Source organism: Arvicanthis niloticus, chromosome 5 (genome assembly GCF_011762505.2).
Source record: "Arvicanthis niloticus isolate mArvNil1 chromosome 5, mArvNil1.pat.X, whole genome shotgun sequence".
Taxonomy (NCBI): domain Eukaryota; kingdom Metazoa; phylum Chordata; class Mammalia; order Rodentia; family Muridae; genus Arvicanthis; species Arvicanthis niloticus.
In genome coordinates, this window is record NC_047662.1 from 91836101 (window position 1) to 91855648 (window position 19548).

The 19548-nt window shown below is 38.9% G+C and overlaps 1 non-coding gene across 1 annotated transcript; it reads left to right on the forward strand.

The window, feature by feature from the left end:
* The first annotated feature begins 10167 nt into the window (after window positions 1–10167).
* Window positions 10168–10293, forward strand: LOC117709748 (U6atac minor spliceosomal RNA). The gene has a single exon (XR_004606973.1). It is a non-coding gene; the product is annotated as a U6atac minor spliceosomal RNA (small nuclear RNA).
* Window positions 10294–19548: the final 9255 nt, after the last annotated feature.

The window sequence follows — 19548 nt, forward strand, 5'->3', positions numbered from 1 at the left end:
GGTTATGGATTCAGCATCTTTTCTCTCTGAGTCATTCGTTGTGAATAGCTGCGTTCTTGTCACCGGAGTTAAGAACCAGGATACTGACGTCACCTGTGTGCTCAACACCTGCTCCTTTCTATCTCATTCTTCTGACCTCACATGCTCCAAATCTCTACTTCATCATTACTTTAATTTTCTTTAAAACCTAATGTTGTATGTAACTCTCAACATCACACTGCTTTCATTTTTGCAATCTAGATTGCTCTTTAAGCTAAGTAGGGCTTTTTATTGTCGTCATGTGACTCTTACTTAGACTTTATTCAGGCTTTCAGAACTCTTACAGGTGCCAGAATCTCTTTGCATCTCTTTTGTATAGTGTCCTATTACATGTGCAGTAATGTATGGATATACATTGTTTTTTGTCAGTTCAGTGATTATGAACAAAGCTGCTTGAGTATCTTTGTAAATGTCTCTTTGTTCTGGCACAGATAAGGGGAACCTACTTCTTCACATCTGTTAAATTTGTAACTATTACTGTTAGCAAATTGGGCTCTCCCTTAAAGCACTCTAGCTACCTTGGACAAAAAGACAGTCAAGAGCCAACAAGACTACCCTAACACCAGCCCCAGCCGTCTCTATCACTTTTCCTTCACCCTGAGAAAAAACACAAACAGCTGGTCGCTCTGGCTTCTGAACGTATAGCCTCAACTTGGACTTTTTACACCAGTTTTTAGCTAGACTTTTTACTCTCACAAGTGTAGATGAACTCTAGATGGCCCTGTTCCCATTTCTATCTGGATCAGAGGGGAAGCACCTTCCCAAAGTAGCCCAGCAGTGGCACTGCTGTCCCTGTGCTAAGGAGGTAAGGTTATGATTGCCTCCAAACCTATGGCTACGAGGTATTGACAACTCATGTCTGGCTGTAAAAGCAGGCTGCTCAGGTGTGGTGAATCAGTTCAGAACCAGTCTTCCATGATGTCTCCCTTGGTGTTACACAATCAGATACAACAGAGATTTCTCTCAGATCTTTTCTTGTTTGCTTTAGGTATTGTGGGTTGTGCTGGTCAACACTAAGAAAGATGCAGAGGAACCATCAGAGTGGCAGCGATGGCAAAAGGCAGCAAAAGCTAAGAGGCTAGCAGGCAAGGGATGTGTCATAGCCAGGTAGTCGATGGCCAAAGAAGCAACTGGGTTTTTTAAGATGTGGCTCGGGAGAAATAAGAGCACCAAGTAGAGGGATGTCAAGACAGATGATGAAGGATGAAAGGAGCCAGAGAATGGAAACCACAGCCCTGGTCACCAGAGAATTCCAGAGAGCCATGGAGGTTTTAGGGGTGAGGGTCTTAGATCTCAGACTGAGAGCTGTGTCACTGGCAGGTGATCAGGAATAAGGCGCCTCAATACCTAGGATTCAGGAGCCACCTAGGAAAGGGTAAAGGCAAATAAGTAAGTTTCCTGGAGATGGCCCACTGCTTTGCATGGCTGCAATGGGTACGTTCTAAATTGCAGGGCCTTCAGAGATTTCATTCCAGGATTGCTTAGTGGTGATGGAGCTCCACTGTTAATGCTGTTTAGATGAATTAATGATTTTATAGAATTCTTGATTTAATTAAGATCATTTTAGGAAGAAAGTTTTAAGAGATGGTTTTGATTGTTTTGCCAGACAGATAGCATAAAGTCAGAGTCAAGAATGTACCCACTAACTCCTCATAGAATGGTAAGTAAAGGCTGCAAAATAAGGAATACAATGAGCTATCATAAATTACACTAAGAAGAAAAATAGGCTTGGAACAAATTTGTAATCAGGGAAAAACATTTATTCTAGGACAGATCCAAGGATGAAGCCACAGGTGTGCACTGTGATAAAGCAAGGCCATGTGAAACCATTGCTTTGAACTTGTAATGAAATACTGCTTTGAACTTAATATCATCAGCCTTCTGTAACTCTCCTTTTATGTAATATTTTATTTATGAGGTAATTTTTCTTAAGAGCTTTTGTCTGAAAAGGTATAAAAAGGCCAGAGAGAGGAAATAAAGTGGTAGCTTGCAGGGGAGCCTCTGCCCCATCCATCCAAATGTACATATGTATATGTCTGTTTGTCGATATGCATGTCTATACATATGTGTGTAGGTATGGAGCTCATGAGATAGGTGGTTGGACCCGACTAGAATGTGTGTGTGTGTGTGTGTGTGTGTGTGTGTGAATGTGTATGTGTCTGTGCATATTGCCTATGTAAAAGATTTTCTTCCTGGTTCACAAAGAGTTAATGAGTCCAAGCCTCTGATCTGGCCAGGGTTAGGTCCTTAAGCAACAGAGAAAAAAACCCAGCTTTAATTAGCACAAAATAGTAAGAGAGTTACAGAGAAAAGAAACTAGTGTTTACTAGCACAGAATAGTAAGAGTTAAGTTTCTAGAGACCATCAGCTTCTGGCCCCCAGAACAGTAAGAGAAAGTTACAAGGCCATATAGATCATCAGTCTTTGGCCTTCATCCAACTCTGTGTCCCACCTCAGTACTTGTGATGCCAGGAAGGTCCCCAGCACCTAGGCCTGCATAAAAACTGTAACACAGGGTGCCATTAAGAGCTGATGAAGTAGGATACTAGGTCTAACTAGAAGCTGCCACACCCAAGTGGGTAGGAATTGCATTTGCTAGGCCTACTCAGGCTGTAGCATTTGCAGGGCCCAGGGTCCTGATTCTGGAAGCTTCTAGAGGACTGGCGCATGGAGGTTACCATTTGCCATTGTTACTGCCAGCTGCTGCCATTGACTGCTGCCAGAGGGAGAAATCAAAGCAGCCAAAGGCCAACTCCTTTTCCATGCTACCTGTGATTCTATCCGGGCAGAGCTGAGACAATCCTGGAGAACTGATTGGTAATAGCTCCACTAGGGCCTTCCTTTAAGGCATTTCTAATTGTTCTTAGTATGATAAGAATCCTTGTTTCTAAATGTGTAACATGCACAAAGCTGCAAAGAAAACAAATGATAAAGAATTGAATATAAGGAAAGCATTGAACTTAAGTGATGGAAATAAAAAAGCAATGCTTCGAAAAAAAAAAAAGTAGAACTATTCATCAGGCACAGAATAACAAAATTTTATTGTGGCTCTAAGAGCACTTTGAGTAGTGATGAGGATATGGAGAGTTTTACTATGTCTGTAACAAATGTAATTAGGACATAGTATTTATGAATTTATTGTCTAGAATGCCACAAGTCCTTATGCCTCCCATTGTGACAAAAGGCAATGCTTCATTTTAGTTAGTAACTGGTTACAATAAGATAAACGTTTTACTCTTACAATAAGATAAACGTTTTTCATCTTACTGGCCCTTTGATTGCTATCAGTATACTCCTTTGGGCTGTGCCCTGAGGGTAACCACTGCTCAAGAGTTCTTACCCAGGAGTAGAGTTGTGGGATCGTAAGTTATATGCATATTCATCTTTACTAAATTGTATCAAAATATTTTATAAATTTATACTCTTCATAGCAGCCTATGGGGGGTTTTCTTACTCTTTATTATCTTTTTTTTGTGGTCTGATGTAAATACCTCATATAACAAATAGGCACCAGTTACAGGGTGTTAGAAATTGAGACAGGCTAAAAATCAATTTAATGTTATTCTTGCTTGATTTTGTCAAACGAATGAAATTGTGCAGAAGGAAGCAGGTGCGGTTGATCTGATGCTACCTTAGCTGGGTAGGAGGACAGTTATATGTCAGATGCTTGTCTTCTGGATCTATACCTCTGGGCAAATATATTCTGCAGTTACTTCCCTAGGTAAGCACTTTTGTGTATCAGTGTGCTATTTCCTGTAGCCACTAGATGGTGACATAAACAAAGTTTTTATTAGCCTGTCTCAATTTCTAACACCCTGTAACTGGTGCCTATTTGTTATATGAGGTATTTACATCAGACCACAAAAAAAGATAATAAAGAGTAAGAGTAAAGAGGTGTGTGTGTGTGTGTGTGTGTGTGTGTGTGAGAGAGAGAGAGAGAGAGAGAGAGAGAGAGAGAACGACAGAAAGACAGAGAGAGACGGAGACAGAGAGACAGAGACAGAAGAGACAGAGAGGTATGGTTTTGAGTTTGTTTACTATAAATTATAGGTATTTAGAATGATTTAGCTTTCAGGGTACTTTTGTCTTGGGTTTGTTTTGTGTTTATGTGTTTGGTGATGAATTATGTAGTAGAGAAAAAGTGAATTATAACATTTATGGGTTGCATTATTATTACTATTATCAACAATATTAGGAATTAAAATATCAATAAAAGCAAGAATTAAAAATGAAAAGTTTCATGCCACTTTATTATAAAGAGCCTTAATTATGTCACTGAATATTTGTTAAGGGACTGAGTGCATTACGTTGAACATCGCTTTAGGGAGGGATAAAGAATTTAAAATGCTCTAAGGGAGATTAAAATAAAACCACTGCATATTTCATGAGCTTATTAATGTATCTTGGCATTTCTATACTAAACTATTTACTGCTATTTTTATTAGAGTAAGTAGAAAAATTGTGAGCAGCTCAATATTTAACTATGGCAATAACTTATTTAATGGTTGTATTAATAAAGCAAATTGGTGTACATAACATCATTTGTAGATACCCTAAAGGAGCTGTCTGTCTGTAGGCTTTATGTAGGAAGATGGGTTTGGTACCTGTTAAGCTACTTGTCTAGAATTTAAGAGAAATGTTATATAAAAAATATTTCTGGATTTTTTTTATTTGACATAGATTTTTTGTTTTATGGTATTAGTTGACACATCTTTTAGCTATATATACTCATCTGTGTCCTGACAGTGCTCCAGCATTCTATATACCTCCCAGCTGACAAATTGACTTTTTAACTTATTTTAATTTTACTTGAATCTCACCACTTGATTTTAAAGCTTTTTTTTTCAATTTGTTGTATTTTGTTTATTGTCAGTATTGTGTTGAAGATTGGAAAATTAGCACGAGAATTTGCAGGCATTGTTCAAACAAGAGGACCATGTTGTCCTTTTTGTCAGATGTTTCAGGATTCTGCCTAGGATACTCACAGACATTCTGCATGGTCGAAGTTCCAGTGCCCTTCCGTGTCTTGTGAAAGTGGGCAAAGAGTTTACGGGGAAGTCAGAACTGTTTGGATGAAAACTTTCTTTCTGAAACATGACAAGTTATCTCTTCAAGACAGATTGATGGTGCGGTAGGACACAGGCTTCCCGTGGCCAGGCCTTCACTGAGGACAGACTGACCTTCAGCCTTTTGTGTGCTCACTCCATGGCAGCCTCTGCCATGCTTAGCTGTAGCTTGGTGTGGATCCTACTGCTGAGTCTTCGTGAGGTGACCCGTCACAGTTGGGGTGTCTGGATCACAGAAGGAGAACCTGTAGGGTGTCTGGACAGAACTGTGATTTAGCAGTCAAAGGAAGAGAAATGATGTTTTGGTCTCAATTTCTCTTATTAATTGTGATGTGGAAACATAATGCCTGGATATCCAGTAGACTTGACAGAGAAGCTACCAGGGTGAAATGCTGTAGAGTTTCTCAAACAGACACTCATTGCAATAGAGAAAAGCTGGCTTGTTCAGTCTCAGCAGTGCTATATTGGGAGAAGGAAATGATATGAAATAATTTGAAAAGAAGTCCGGATTGAGTATGGGATTGATCACATTGACCAGAAAATCTTCCCATCCTAAAGAGTTCATTTTAACCCCAAGTCTTCAGCTACTTCGAACATGTGGAACATATGGTATGATGGAAAAGACATCTCCTTAGCAGAAATTTTAAAGGGGTTTCCTTCTGTTTCTGTAGGACCATGAAAGGCAGCTTGATTTCTGCCTGAGCTAAGTTTGAAACCCTGGTGACCCTGCAGAGTCTGGTGACCCTGCTTCTCTCCCCACTCTCCACTTTGGCCATGGGCCAGTTCAGCCCATGGGCCTCAATTTTGTTCTTAGCTTTTCCACAGCTTCCAGCTGTGCCTGGGTGCAGAAGAGAACCAGAAGGTCTCTGGCTGCCCTACAGGCCCAGGGAACCCTCTACCCCCACCCCCAGCTAGCTCAGCTTCCCACGGGACCTCAGACTATGCTCCCCCAACCCTGGAGCAGTGTCTGGGCTCCAGTCTCCTGGTCCCCAACTCCAGCAGGCATTCCCTAGAAACCTGCAGGTTACTGTGGCCTATAACTTCAGGTCTTTACTTCCTCTTCTCCCCTTCATGTTTTACCTCCCAGTTCCATTCCCAGCTCTGCAGCAGACTGCCTGTTGTGGACTGCCCTTACTCTCTGCTCCCATTTCAGGGTACTAAGCAGATCATAATGGAACACCATGATTTTCTTCATACTGTGGATCCCCTAGCATCCCCCCACCTTTAAAAAAAAAAGATTTATTTTATGTATGAGTGTTCTATCTGCATGAACACTCACATGCCATAAGAGGGCATTAGATCACAGTATAGATGGTTATCATTTGATTATAAGGATTGAACTTAGGGATGCGGTTATGTAAATGGTTATCAATTGGATATTGCTTCTGGGCTAAGGACAGGGAAATGTGTCCACCTTTGTGGTTGCTGGAATTGGACTCTGGACTGCTGGAAGAGCAGCCAGTGCTCTCAACCTCTGAGCCATCTCTTTAGCCGCAGCATCCCCTTCTTATCCTTTTCCCATCCCCATTCCTTAAGTGTCAGCTCCCGATACTTAGGAACACATTTTCCCTGAACCCCGAGTGGCTACACCTATCAGGATACCACCACAGTATCCTCAGAACCAGAGAGGTCAACAGAAACTCAGGATCAAAATACCCACCCACCAAACATCAGACCTGGACCATCTTCCCAAACCCAGATGCCTAGATGCAAGTATACAAAAACAATTACAGCCAGGACAATATGTCTCCACTGGAACCCAGCAACCCTACTACAGAAGGCTCACAATATTGCAACATAGCTGAAGCATAAAACAAGGACTTTAAAAAATAGCCTCTGAAAATATGATAGAGGTTCTTAAAGAGGAAATAAAAAATTCCTTAAAGAAATCGATGGGAGCATAAACAAACAATGGAAGAACATAAATAAAATAGTTTAAGACTGAAAAGTAGAAATAGAATTAATAAAAAAATCCCTAAACTGATGGAAATTAAAAAAAAAAAATTTAGGAACTTGAACAGAAACTTCAGAGGCAAGCCTTAAAAACAGAATACCAGAGATGAAAAAGAGAGTCTCAGGCACTGAATAGAATACATAGATACACACGATAGAAGACATAGATATCTTAGTCAAAATGTTAAATCTTAAAAAAATCCTGCTACATTTGTGACTGGAGCCATGTGTCTCTCCATGTGTACTCTTTGGTTGGTGGTTTAGTCCCTGGGAGCTCGGGGGTGGGTTCTCTTTGGTTGATATTGTTGTTCTCCCTTCAGCTCCTTTAGTCCTTTCTCTAACTTCTCCATTGGGGACCCTGTGCTCAGTTCAATGGTTGGCTGCGAGCATCTGCCTCTGTATTTGTCAGGCTCTGGCAGAGCTTCTCAGGAGACAGCTGTATCAGGCTCCTCTCAGCAAGCACTTCTTGGCATCAGGCTCCTCTCAGCAAGCACTTCTTGGCATCTGAAATAGTGTCTGGGTTTGGTGACTGTATATGGAATGGATCCCCAGGTGGGGAAGTCTCTGGATGGCCTTCCCTTCAGTCTCTGTTCCACTATTTTTCTCAGTATTTCCTCCTGTGAGTATCTTGTTCCCCTCCTAAGGACCGCACTTTGGTCTTCCTTCTTCTTGAGCTTCATGTGGTCTGTGAATTGTATCTTGGGTATTCCAAGCTTTTGGGCTAATATCCACTTAGTGAGTGCATACCATGTGTGTTCTTTTGTGATTGGGTTACCTCACTCAGGATGATATTTTCAAGTTTCATCCATTTGCCTACAAATTTCATGAAGTCATTGTTTTTAATAGCTGAGTAGTACTCCATTGTGTATGTAGCAGAGGATGGTCTTGTTGGGCATCAATGGGAGGAGAGGCCCTTGGTCCTGTGAAGGCTCTATGCCCTAGTGTAGGGGAATGCCAGGGTGGGGAGGTGGGAGTGGGTGGGTGGGGGAACACCCCCATAGAAGCAGGGGGAGGAGGGATGGGATAGGGAGTTTCTGGAGGGGAAACTGAGAAAGGGCATAACATTTGAAATGCAAATAAAGAAAATATCCAATAAAAGAAAAAAATATTCTGGCCCCAAATCCCTAGAAAATCTTGGACACTATGAAAACAAATGTAAAATAATAGAAATAGAGGAAGGAGAAGAACCCCAGGTGAAAGTCACAGAAAGTATTTCCAACAAAATCATAGAAGAAAATTTCCTAAAGTGAAAGAAGGAGATGGGAACAAATACAGAGACCTGAAGCCAGATGTCACGCCCAGAGTGAGAGATCTTGGAACACTCAGCCCTAAAGAGGCTCCATAAAATCCCTTTTTTTTCTCAGAGATCAGGGTATCCCCATGGAATAGGTAGAAATAGTGTAAGAGCCAGAAGGGATGGAGGATACTAAGAAAACGAGGTCCCCTAAACCAACAAAATTGACACACATGAACTCACAGAGACTTAGGCAGCATGCATAGGGCTGGCATCCATCAGGGTTCTAGAGCTGAAAGGTGAAGTGGACACATTTCCTCATCCCTAGCCCAGATGAATATCCAGTTGATAACCACTTGTAAATGAAAATTTAGTTTCCTCCATGGGAGTCTTACTGGGGAAACAAAGTCCCTTACTGATAGGCTGCCTGCTAAGCAGTAGATGGTCAAAGAAAATGAACTCAACAGAAATCTTTGGAGGTTGCTTGTCTTAATGTAGTGTCAGGGATCTTCCTTTTTTGAAAAAATTATCTTATTCTTTTTTATTATATATATTATTAAAATAATTTATTAATTTATAAATTATTTTATAACATAAATTATTTTATTATATATATTTTCTTCTCTCTTTTTTACTCAAAGGTCCCTTGTGTATGTCTTCCAGTTTAGTGGTTTTTGCTATTCCCAAGTGTGCAAATGAGTGAGTCTCTTTCTTGTGCCTTATCTTGGGCTCTTTTTTCTCTGTTTTGTCTAATTCTGACGTGTTAGTTTTTATTTTAACTTACTACATTTTATTTTATTTAATCACCATTCCATAGACACCTCTTTGTGTTCTAATGTGGGACAAAGGAGGTAGATCCAGATGGCAGTGGAGGTGGGAAAGAGCTGGGAGGAGTGGCGGCAGGGGCAGTTGTAATCAGATATATATTTGTGAGGCAGAAAAACATTTTCAATAAAAGGGGAGAAAGGTGTCCATCTGACAGACTCTACCATCTCTTAATGAAAAATTGGCTCTTTCTTTACTTAATGAGTATTTTTATATATACCATGACAAATATAAAGAGTTGCCAGGATCCTTGGGACCACTTGAATTAGTTCTGAAGCTGTTACAATCCTAACATAATAAAATGAAGACTAGAGTAAAATCATACTGACCTGTAGTAATACCTACAGGGTCAATTAGTAAGCATGTGAAACATGTCAGATTAATATGAACTACCTGGGAGCAAACCAACTTTCTTTGTATATTAATTATAAGTAGAATGATTTTTGTTTGCTAACACGACATGTATAGTTTCAACAGTATAACTGAAAGTCAGTTAAAACACCTCAAATTCAAAAGAATGAATAACACTGATATTAAAATGATGTCTACATTAAAATCAGAGGTTTGTTCAAAACAATATCATGACTTCATAATCACACAATTGTAGGAAATGCCTTATTTATATTAGGTGCATAGATGTTGCCTATACAGGCTATTTAACTAAGCAAATCATTATTAAATAATAAACAGAACAGAAGGCACACCAGCAAATTTCACCATGTACCCAAAACAGCTCTTGCTGTAAGGATTCAAGTCTCTGGCTATCAGTGTTCTTTTAAAAGCACCTGTTCTTTAACTATTCATCACTGTGAGACTGCTGGATTTAATCTTATCATTTATGCCCATCTTGTGTGTGTGTGTGTGTGTTTTAAATCAGCCTCGCTGTAAGTAACTTTGTGTCAACATTAAAAGATTGGAAATGGAAAAGAAAATGTTAAATTCTTCCGATGGCCGATGGCGTGGGAGAGGAGGTGGGTCTGGAGAGAAGTAGGCTTCATTTTCCAAATTATTTTCTTTACCTATAAAGACAACTCATTGTTTTAAAACTGTAATTTCTATGAAAGGAGAGAGGGATAGCACTCCCCTTGACAAAGATGGATGAGACTCTGTGCTTAACAACACTGTGTGTGGTTAAAAGCAGTGCCATGTGCTTTGGGGCATCTGGTGTGTGTGTGTGTGTGTGTGTTTCCTGATTTTCCCAATCTTGTAGACTATGCTAGTACCATATCTATTTCATACTCTTTTCTGTTGGAATCAATTGTCTCTGCATCTGCATTTTGGAAGCGGCTTATCTTCTAACCCATGTTGCTAGGGCCTTCTCTATTATTACCCTCACGTGACAGGTTAGTCCTCATATCCACGCAGCTTCCCTTCTAACTATAAGAAGGTTTAACAGTTCCTGCCTTATTTTAGGAAACATTTCAACAGCACCTAACTCAGATTCCTCAAGTATAACTCCCCTGTCTCCCTTTTTTCTCTCAGGGAATGTCACTAATGCTATTTCACATGCAGGGCATCATCACATTCTATTTTGCCTATTTTCATTCTTAGTGTCACGTATACTGTTTTGTTGTTGTTGTTATTCTTTTGTTCTTTTTGTTACCTCATTCTTACTCATATTGATTTTCTTTTGTAATGCTAATGTTTAAATGTTACTAATTAAAACAAAAAAACAGTAATCAAGAGTCCAAAGAAATCGACTAACCAAAGGGGACACAGGAGATAATTTAAAGCAGGCTGGTTCATTTCCATCATTTTCCGTAACCTGTGCATGCCTATATTGAGGCTTATTCTTTCCCCTTTCATCTGCAATATTCTTACACATTTAGTCTATATGTTATGCTTTGGAGAGGACCTTTACTGGCAGCTTCTCAGATCACTCTTAGTGGTATCATTGCACCCAGGTCATGCTGTTCTGTTCACAGTATCCATTCAGTGAAGGCGGCTCAATCTCTAGCCTAGAAATAAAGGAAAAGGCGACCCGGATTCTAATCCATCTTGGGATTAGATGCATACGTGCTAAATACCATTTGTGTCATATTTTGAACTGTCTTAGCCATATATTTTTCCATGTAAATGTTAAGTTAAATTCTTAGTCTTTTATGTTTTGTGTTCTTCTTGCCTTATTTAATGTGCATTTTTCCTTTTCCCGTGTTTGGAGCATTCATTTATATTTTCCTTTAGCTGATTCATAGTGTCATCTTTAATTAAATGCTATTTCACTTAGTGTATGAACTAACAAATTTCCAAGGATACTCCTGCTTTCTGTAGTCTAAGGTATTTATAATACCTGTCTCTGTTTTTTAGGAAAGGAAGCAAGCCTTTAAATTTATTTATTTATTTATTTTGAGTCATAATATACTTTATTAGGCGTGCCATTCTTTTTTTTTAAATTGAAAATAGATTCTTTTCTCATACAATATATCCTGATTGTAATTTTCCCTCCCTCCTACTCCTAGTTCCTCTCAACCTCCCCTCCTCTCTGGATCCACTCCAGAGAGTCTCTCGTTAGAAAAGAACAGGCTTCTAAGAGATAATAACCAAATCTGACAAAATAAGATATAATAAAATGAAGCAAAACTATCATATCAAATTGGGGCCTGGCAACCCAACAGGAGGAAAAGGGTCTCAAGAAGAGGCACACGGATCAGAGACCCACTTGGTCTCATGGTCAGGAGTCCAATAAAAATCCTAAACTAATTGCTATACTATATACACAGAGGACCTAGTGTATAACTCTGTAGGCACCGTGCTTGGTGCTTCAGTCTCTATGAGCTCTTATCTGCCTTGTTTAGTTGATTCAGAGGGCTTTGTTCTCCTGTTGTTCTCCATCCCCTCTGACTCTCATAGTCTTTCTGCCTCTTCAGAAAACAAGTCTTTTGATGTCAACATAATTTAGATCACATTCTAGAGTCATAATATCACATCTTCAAATCCATATTAAAAAGAAAAACTCTAAAATATAGTTGAAACATAGACTCTTACAAATATATTTCTAAGTAATTCTCAGGTTACAAATATCATGATGGAGAAAGTATAAATATTCATGAACTTAATGATAATATATTTGCTATCAAAATTTGTGGATACAGGAATCTTATGATCCAATATGTATACTGAGAAATAAGCACCAAGTATCACTACATGATGCTCTCAAGGAACTATAAAAAGGGAGGTAACAAAATACGACTACATGTACAGACAAAGTATAATATTTCATAAGGCAGCTGCAACAAAAGTTCATAAGCAATTAAGATGGACAAAGAACTTGAACAGGTTTAACCCTCCAAGGATGCTCCAAAGAGAGCCTTTCCTATGAGTCCTCAGTCTTACTGTTATTTAAGCACAGATTTATTTTAATATAAAGTTATTTCCATCTGCTTGTCTGACTTAAAGTAATCTCTTTCATTTGCACATATTTCATTGTGCATATTTGATCCTTCAAAATGCCTCTAATTTCAAAACTTTTGTTCAGAAACATAAAATTTAAACTGAGTAGGGGCATGGTTAGTAATAGTTTCATTATATTAAGTGAAATTTCATAATTTTATAAATATAATGGTATGAGGCTTCCAGATGAACAGTTATAACCATCTGAATCACTACTATGACACAACTGCTATTCAGTTATGTTGTCTTAAACCAACAGTGATTAACATTTATTTTGTCCTGCATCTGGTGTGAGAAAACACGGGGAAGAACCAACTTTGGTTCCTTGAATTAAATTTTAACTTAATTTTTATTGTTTCAATATCAGAAAGGCTCTTGGAGAATGTGTGTGATTATGAAACTTTACTGTTTTAAGAATGCCAGTGTTATAAACAAATAGGCAATTGTCATGTAGATATATAGGCGATTTGAATAATTTCCTGGCTTTAATTGTGTTAGTTGCTGAGTGAAAACTGTAAGTAAAACCATCTTTCCTTTGCTAAAGTTCAGACCGTCTGACATGCCTGGGAAAATAGTAGTCACATTAGAAGTAGCCAAAACTATTTGAAAGAATATTGAAAACAATGCATCAGGCCAACTTGATTCTGATAAACCTAATATATTTCTTCACTTTCTTTTTCTTTCCCTCTACCCATCCCCTGAGAATAACAACTGAAACCCTGTCAAATCTGTGCATAGTAAATTAAGTTTCACAGGGACCATTAAACTTTATTTTTAATTTCTCACTTGCAAGAGTTGTAAGTACCTATTAAGAAGTTTTGCTTTTAAAAATAACAGAACTTTTTTTCTAAGCCGAGAGACTTTTTAAATAAAGTTTTCACAGGGACTATTAAATTTATTTTAAGATTTTTCTCTTGTAAGGGATGTAAATAGCCTAATTAAAAAGTTTTGACTATTGAAAAAAAATAGTTGAATTTCTTCCTAAGTTAAGTTTAAGAATTTGTAATCTGCTCCAGGATGAAGCTTCTTGATGATAGCTAATCAAGACACTGGTTTATGAGTATAGCAGAATATTGTTAGGAGTCATCGCTATGTTTCTCTAGCAAGTGTGTATTTGGCTTTTGGTTTTCACCTAGATCCCTGGTCTATCTAGTCTCAAGTTCTTGGTCTGCCAAACAACACTGGTTATAGGTTCTACTCATGGAGTAGACCTTAACTCAAATCAGTTATTGGTTGGTTACTCCCATAAACCTTGTGCCAGTACTGCACCAAGCACATCTTGCAGGCAGGTCACTATTGTAGAATGAAGGTTTGTAGCTGGGTTGATGTTTACCTTTCTCCTTTGGTAGTGTGCAGAGGGTCTTCCTGTACCATGAACACTGGTCAGTAGGAGTGAAGGCTCTTAGATTTTTGGTTGTGAGCCCAGCCTTTAATGGCTGAGCCATCTCTCCAGCCCAGGGTGAAGGCTCTATACAGGCGTTAGCTCAAGTGTTCTGTCTTCAGTAAGTTCTGTAGATATTGTTTTCAGCAAAGGATCCTTATCATTGCTGTTTAGGAGTTTCCATGGACACCTTTGGCCAAGAACTCAATTAAATGTAACTCATTCCTAGTACCAGAATGCATTTTGGTGACAAGTGATGTACAGTTGAAGCTCTGTCTCCTCTGTTACTTGGTGATTTGATGTAGATTGTGTCCATAGATGTATATATTTTTGGAAGCTTCAATGGTAAGGTTTCCATACAACTTCGCAAATGGCTCTTAGTTTCAGCTGTCACTCCCTGTAGTTCCTCCTTAGCTCCTACTTTCTGTCTTCTCCGTGTTTGGTCCTCTCTTTCTAAATCCTCTCTTTTGCATCTGTAATTATTTTATTTCCCTTTCCTATGGATATGGAAACAGACTGAGACATACAGCCAGACAATATTCAGAGAGTAAGAGCCCTTGAACATTTTAGCTTAAAAAGGGTTTTCTTTATCAAATCTCTTCCCTCAGGGTCAGGGAACCCCGTGGAAGAGACAGACAGAGTGTGGTAGTTAGAGGGGATGGAGAAAACCAAGGACTCAGGGCCTTCCTAACACAGCTGCACATATGAATTCACACTGTGGCAGCACACACAGTGCCTGCAGGGATCTGCACCAGATGTTAGAGCTGAGAGGAGAAGTGGGCACACACTCCCATCCCTAATATAGAAACAATATCCAACTGATAGCCACATGCAATGAAAAATTTGTTAGAAGGTATACAATCAATGCAACTTACATTAAATACTGTAGAAGAAACAAAAGTAATTTTAACTTGACAATTAAAAGAGCCTTAACACATGTGCTAACACCTGTTTGAAATCCAGATCCTGCCCCAACTTTATCTCTTGTTAACATAACATCATAGAGAACTGCAGCTACTTCCAAATATGCCTCTGAAAATGTCCAGAACCAGACTTCCAAATGAAGACTGTTATTTCCAGTATTGGATTAATTTCTAGAGCAGTTCATGGTTGAGTCTGAATAACTGGGTCACATTTAAGAACAATACAAGAATCATTATAACTTCTCTTTTTGATTATTTGTTCCACAAGGTCTAAAAACTTGAGGCAAGGCAGTTTGTCCCATCAGGGGTATAGGTAAGCAATGGTGGGTCAGGAACATATGTCCAATACAGCTCCCCAGTAACCCTTGTCAGGGCACTCAGCAAGCTCACAGGTTAGCATCATTCTTTGTCCCAGTATCAGCAAGTCTCACCCGTCGCTCTGGCAGCCACCATGCTCCTTTAGCATTCTGCAGAAAAAACCCAAACATTCCCTCTTACCCATATTAAATACCTGATTGGGATCATGCCATATGCCAGTAAGTGGATCCTTCCCTTTAACCTAGGCATAAGTATGCCTAGTTGTAGAGTGCCATAGACACTCAGCAGAAAGTTCCTTGGCATCCAAATTAAAAAAAAAATTAAAATAAAAAAAGAACATGATTTAAATAAATTTGTGGTGTACGGGGATATATCTTCCTCCTTTTTATTCTATGAAGATATTGTTTTAAGTTCCATGGGCCCCTTCCACAGTCTCTTGTCCTTGACCATCATAAGAAATCCCAGTAATATGGATAATGTTAAATTGCTGCTAAAATTCTCAAATGTTTGATTGCGATAGCCAGTTCTATTATCTGTTTTTTGTTAGTTTTTCTTTTTTTCTTTTTTGTTTTTTTTTTTAAATTATTGGATACTTTATTTATCTACATTTCAGATGTTATGCCTTTTTTTCATTCCTCCCACCCCAGAAACCCCTTAACCCATCCTCCTTCCTCCTATTTCTATGAGGGTGTGCCCCTACCCATCCACCTACTCCCACCTCCCACCCTCAAATTCCCCCTCACTGGGGCATCCAGCTTTCAGGGGTCCAAGGCCCTCCTCTCCCACTGATGCCCAGCAAGTCCATCCTCCTTTACATATACAGCTGGAGACATGGGACTTTGAGCTAGGACAGGGAAGTTGGCTCAGATATTTTGGTCATCCTGGTAAGCCCTTAGAAATAGTGATCATGGAAATGTTCACAGAATTGTATTTAATGCTTTGATTGTTCTTTGACTATTTGTGTTTATTGTATTGCTTGTTCCTTGACTATTTGCATCTATTGTATTGCTAGATCCTCAACCTAGAACTGACCTTAATACATGCATGCAATTAAAATGGTATAAAAGCAAAAAGGAGGAGGAAGGATGGGATGGGGGTTCTATGGAGGGAAAATGGGGAAAGGAGATGACATCTGAAATGGAAGTAAATAAAATATCCAGTAAAAAATGAAAAAAAGAAAAAAAAAAGAAAAAAGAAAAAAGAAGAAAGAAAACAAGAAAAAAAAGAAAAGAAAAAGGGGAAAAAAAAGAAAAAAAGAGAGACAATACTAATGAATGACTTGCCGAAAATCAAGATGACTATGAGACCAATGATACTATAATATGAGGAGGAGCTCATATGGTACTACATACATATAGTAACATAACCAACACATTCATGGAAGAAAGCATGCAATGTTTGTTCCTTGTAACATACTTTTACAATGTTAGAAACAGAAGACCACAGAGGTTGCATGTCTTTTGTGTTTATTCACAGTTTACTCATTTTTAAATGCTCAGATGCCTTTTGTTAAGCATTGCTTGTTCTTTCTATTCTCTGTCTGTACCCTTCTTTTTAAATCTCCACCTCTCAGCCCCTATTGCCCCTTCACAAACTGTTCTATTTTGGATCTGGGGTATCCTTCAAAGATTTATGAGTTGAAGGCATGGTTCCCAGGTGGCAACACTATTAGGAGTTGATTGCATCATGAAAGCCCTGACTTCTCAATGTGTTTATCCACTGATGACCTCATCTCTAAAGGGGCTGATGGGTCACTGGGAGCATGCATTTGAAGGGTAAAAATTATTTAACAATAAATAATAAGAATGGAAAAAAAATTGTTTTCTCCAAGAGAGTCTCTGTTGGGAGCCGACTTTTAGCAGAAAGTGGCTATCAGCTTTGCAGCCATCTTGAGCCATATACCCTGACATGAGACTTAGATTACAATAGCCTACAACAGCTGAGCACACTCTGATAACATCTTGCTTTAGATACCCAGGACTTTCCTTGGGTGTGTGAGATTAAAGGTGTGTGATTTAAGAGTGTGATTTAGAGATCAGATTTAGAGACAAGACCTAAGGGCATGATTAAAGGTGTGACCTAAAGGCATGGCTTAGAAGTGAGACATATAAAGGTGAGAGGCAGACAGAAGAGAGATGAGAGAATCAGACACTTTAGAGAGAAGGAGAGGAGACACTTCAGAGAGTACAACTTGGAAAACAGTTTGGAGTAGTACAACTAGGAACTAGGAGGAGTACAACTAGGAACTAGGAGGAGTACAACTAGGAACTAGGAACTCAAGACTTGGGACTTGGACTGGGAAGAGAGACTGAAGAATAAACTGAATTGAAACACACTCTGTCTGGTCTCCATTCTTCGAGTCCATCCTCTCTCTCTTGCTGAACCCTGACCCCCGGACCAGAGCAGCAGCTTGGGCTGGGATACAGTGGCCGCTAAGCGTGGAGTGGAGAGGGCCACAACATTTTTGGCCACCCAAAGTGAGGCTCTAGTTTGGTCCCCAACAAGTCTCTCTCACTGGGGAAACAAACTACTCTTAAAGATAGGCTTACGCCTAACAGTAGACAACCAACACAAAATGAACTCAACTGCATCTTTGGAAGGTTTTTTTTTTTTTTTTTTTTTTTTTTTTTGGCCTTTGTCTGTTTGTTTGTTTATTTATTTGACTTTGCAGGTCCTACGTGTATATTATGGCTTCTGGTTTTGTGTTTCTATGGAATCCCTGTAGGTGTGAATGAGTGTGGCTTGTCCTCTATATGCATGTCTATATGCATGCTTTTCTTTGGCTCTGTTTCTTTTTTGGTTATTTTGTTCTATTCCAATCCTTCTTTCTTTCTTTCTTTCTTTTTTTATTCTTTAGATGCCTTTTTTTTTTTTTTTTTTTTTTTTTTTTTTTTTTTTTTTTCGAGACAGGGTTTCTCTGTTTAGCCTTGGCTGTCCTGGAACTCACTTGGTAGACCAGGTTGGCCTCGAACTCAGAAATCCGCCTGCCTCTGCCTCCCAAGTGCTGGGATTAAAGGCATGCGCCACCACTGCCCGGCTAGATGCCTGTTTGTTTCCCAAGGAGAGACAGAAAGAGTGTGGTTCTGGATGGAAGAGGAAATGAGGAGTAGGGGAAGGAAAACTGTAATTAAACTTTATTGTATGAAAAATCTATTTTCAATAACAGAAAAAAGAGGATATATAATGATACCACTTAGAATTTGATTTCTGCCTCTGACGCAATCACAGGTAAATTTATCCAAGAACCATTGACCTCAAAAATTTTGTATATTTATGCCTTAAAGCCATGTATATTCTAAAATGTTAGCACATAAAGGGGAACAGAGGAAAGCTAACACTGAACATCATATGCCTGCTCTTCAGCTTCTGCCTTTTATAGTTTTACTAGATTTATTTAGAGTGATGAGTCTGTTCTCTGCTCCTCCTTTAAGTGCAGGTCATGTTTTGGATGTATTTTAAAGGAAGCTCTAGATATATTATATCATAAATATTTCATCATCATGTGATTCACTACTTAAACAGTTATAGTTTTCCTTTCAATTAGAAATTTACAGGGAGTGAACATAAGCTCCCATCCCAAACCAAACCAGGATCATTTCTCCAGTTGACAACAACTTGCAAAGGAAAAATTAGGTTTTGCTTTTCTTTACAAGCAACACATAAGGATAAACCCCACGCTCAGCAGCAGATAGCCAACACAAAGCAAACAGTGTTTTAAGCTTTTTTTTTTTTTGGTCCAGTACTAATTTGTTTGAATAATTTTGTAATCTTCCTATATCTTTACTTGTATGTTATTGTTTCTGGTATTGTATTTGTTTGTGTGTGTGTTGTCTATCTGTGTGTTTCTTTATGCTTTTTCTGGTGTGTTTTTTTTTTTTCCTCTTTTGCCTGTTTGTTTTCTAAGAAAAATAAAGAAAGGGTGAGGTTGGATCAGTAGGAAGCGGGGGAGGACCTGGGATCCTACTGGAGGAGAAACTGTTGCCAGAATATGCTGCATGAATTTTTAATAAAAGAAAAATTTGCATGCTGTCAAATAACAAACTTTAGTGTCATGCTTAGTTTTGACAAATGTGTGCCTGGACTATTGGAATCCTTATAAGAATATAGCACATTAACTTCAGAAAGATTCTCTCCTGTCCTATCTCATAATACCTGCAGTGACTGCCCCAACAGAGGCATGTAGTTCTGATTTTAAAAACATAGTCTCTTAATTCTGTGTGTTCTAAAGCTTCAGTATGTATTCTTTGAAATAGAACACATTGACTGTGTTCAGAGTATGCGTTGTAAGAGGACATAGGTAGGATCCAGGATGTGATGTGGGAAGCCATGTGGGGCGACAGGATGTGGTTTGGAATTGGAAGTACACACAGGCAGGGTTTGAATGTAGCATAGATAGAATTTGCTGGTGAGCTGGATGTG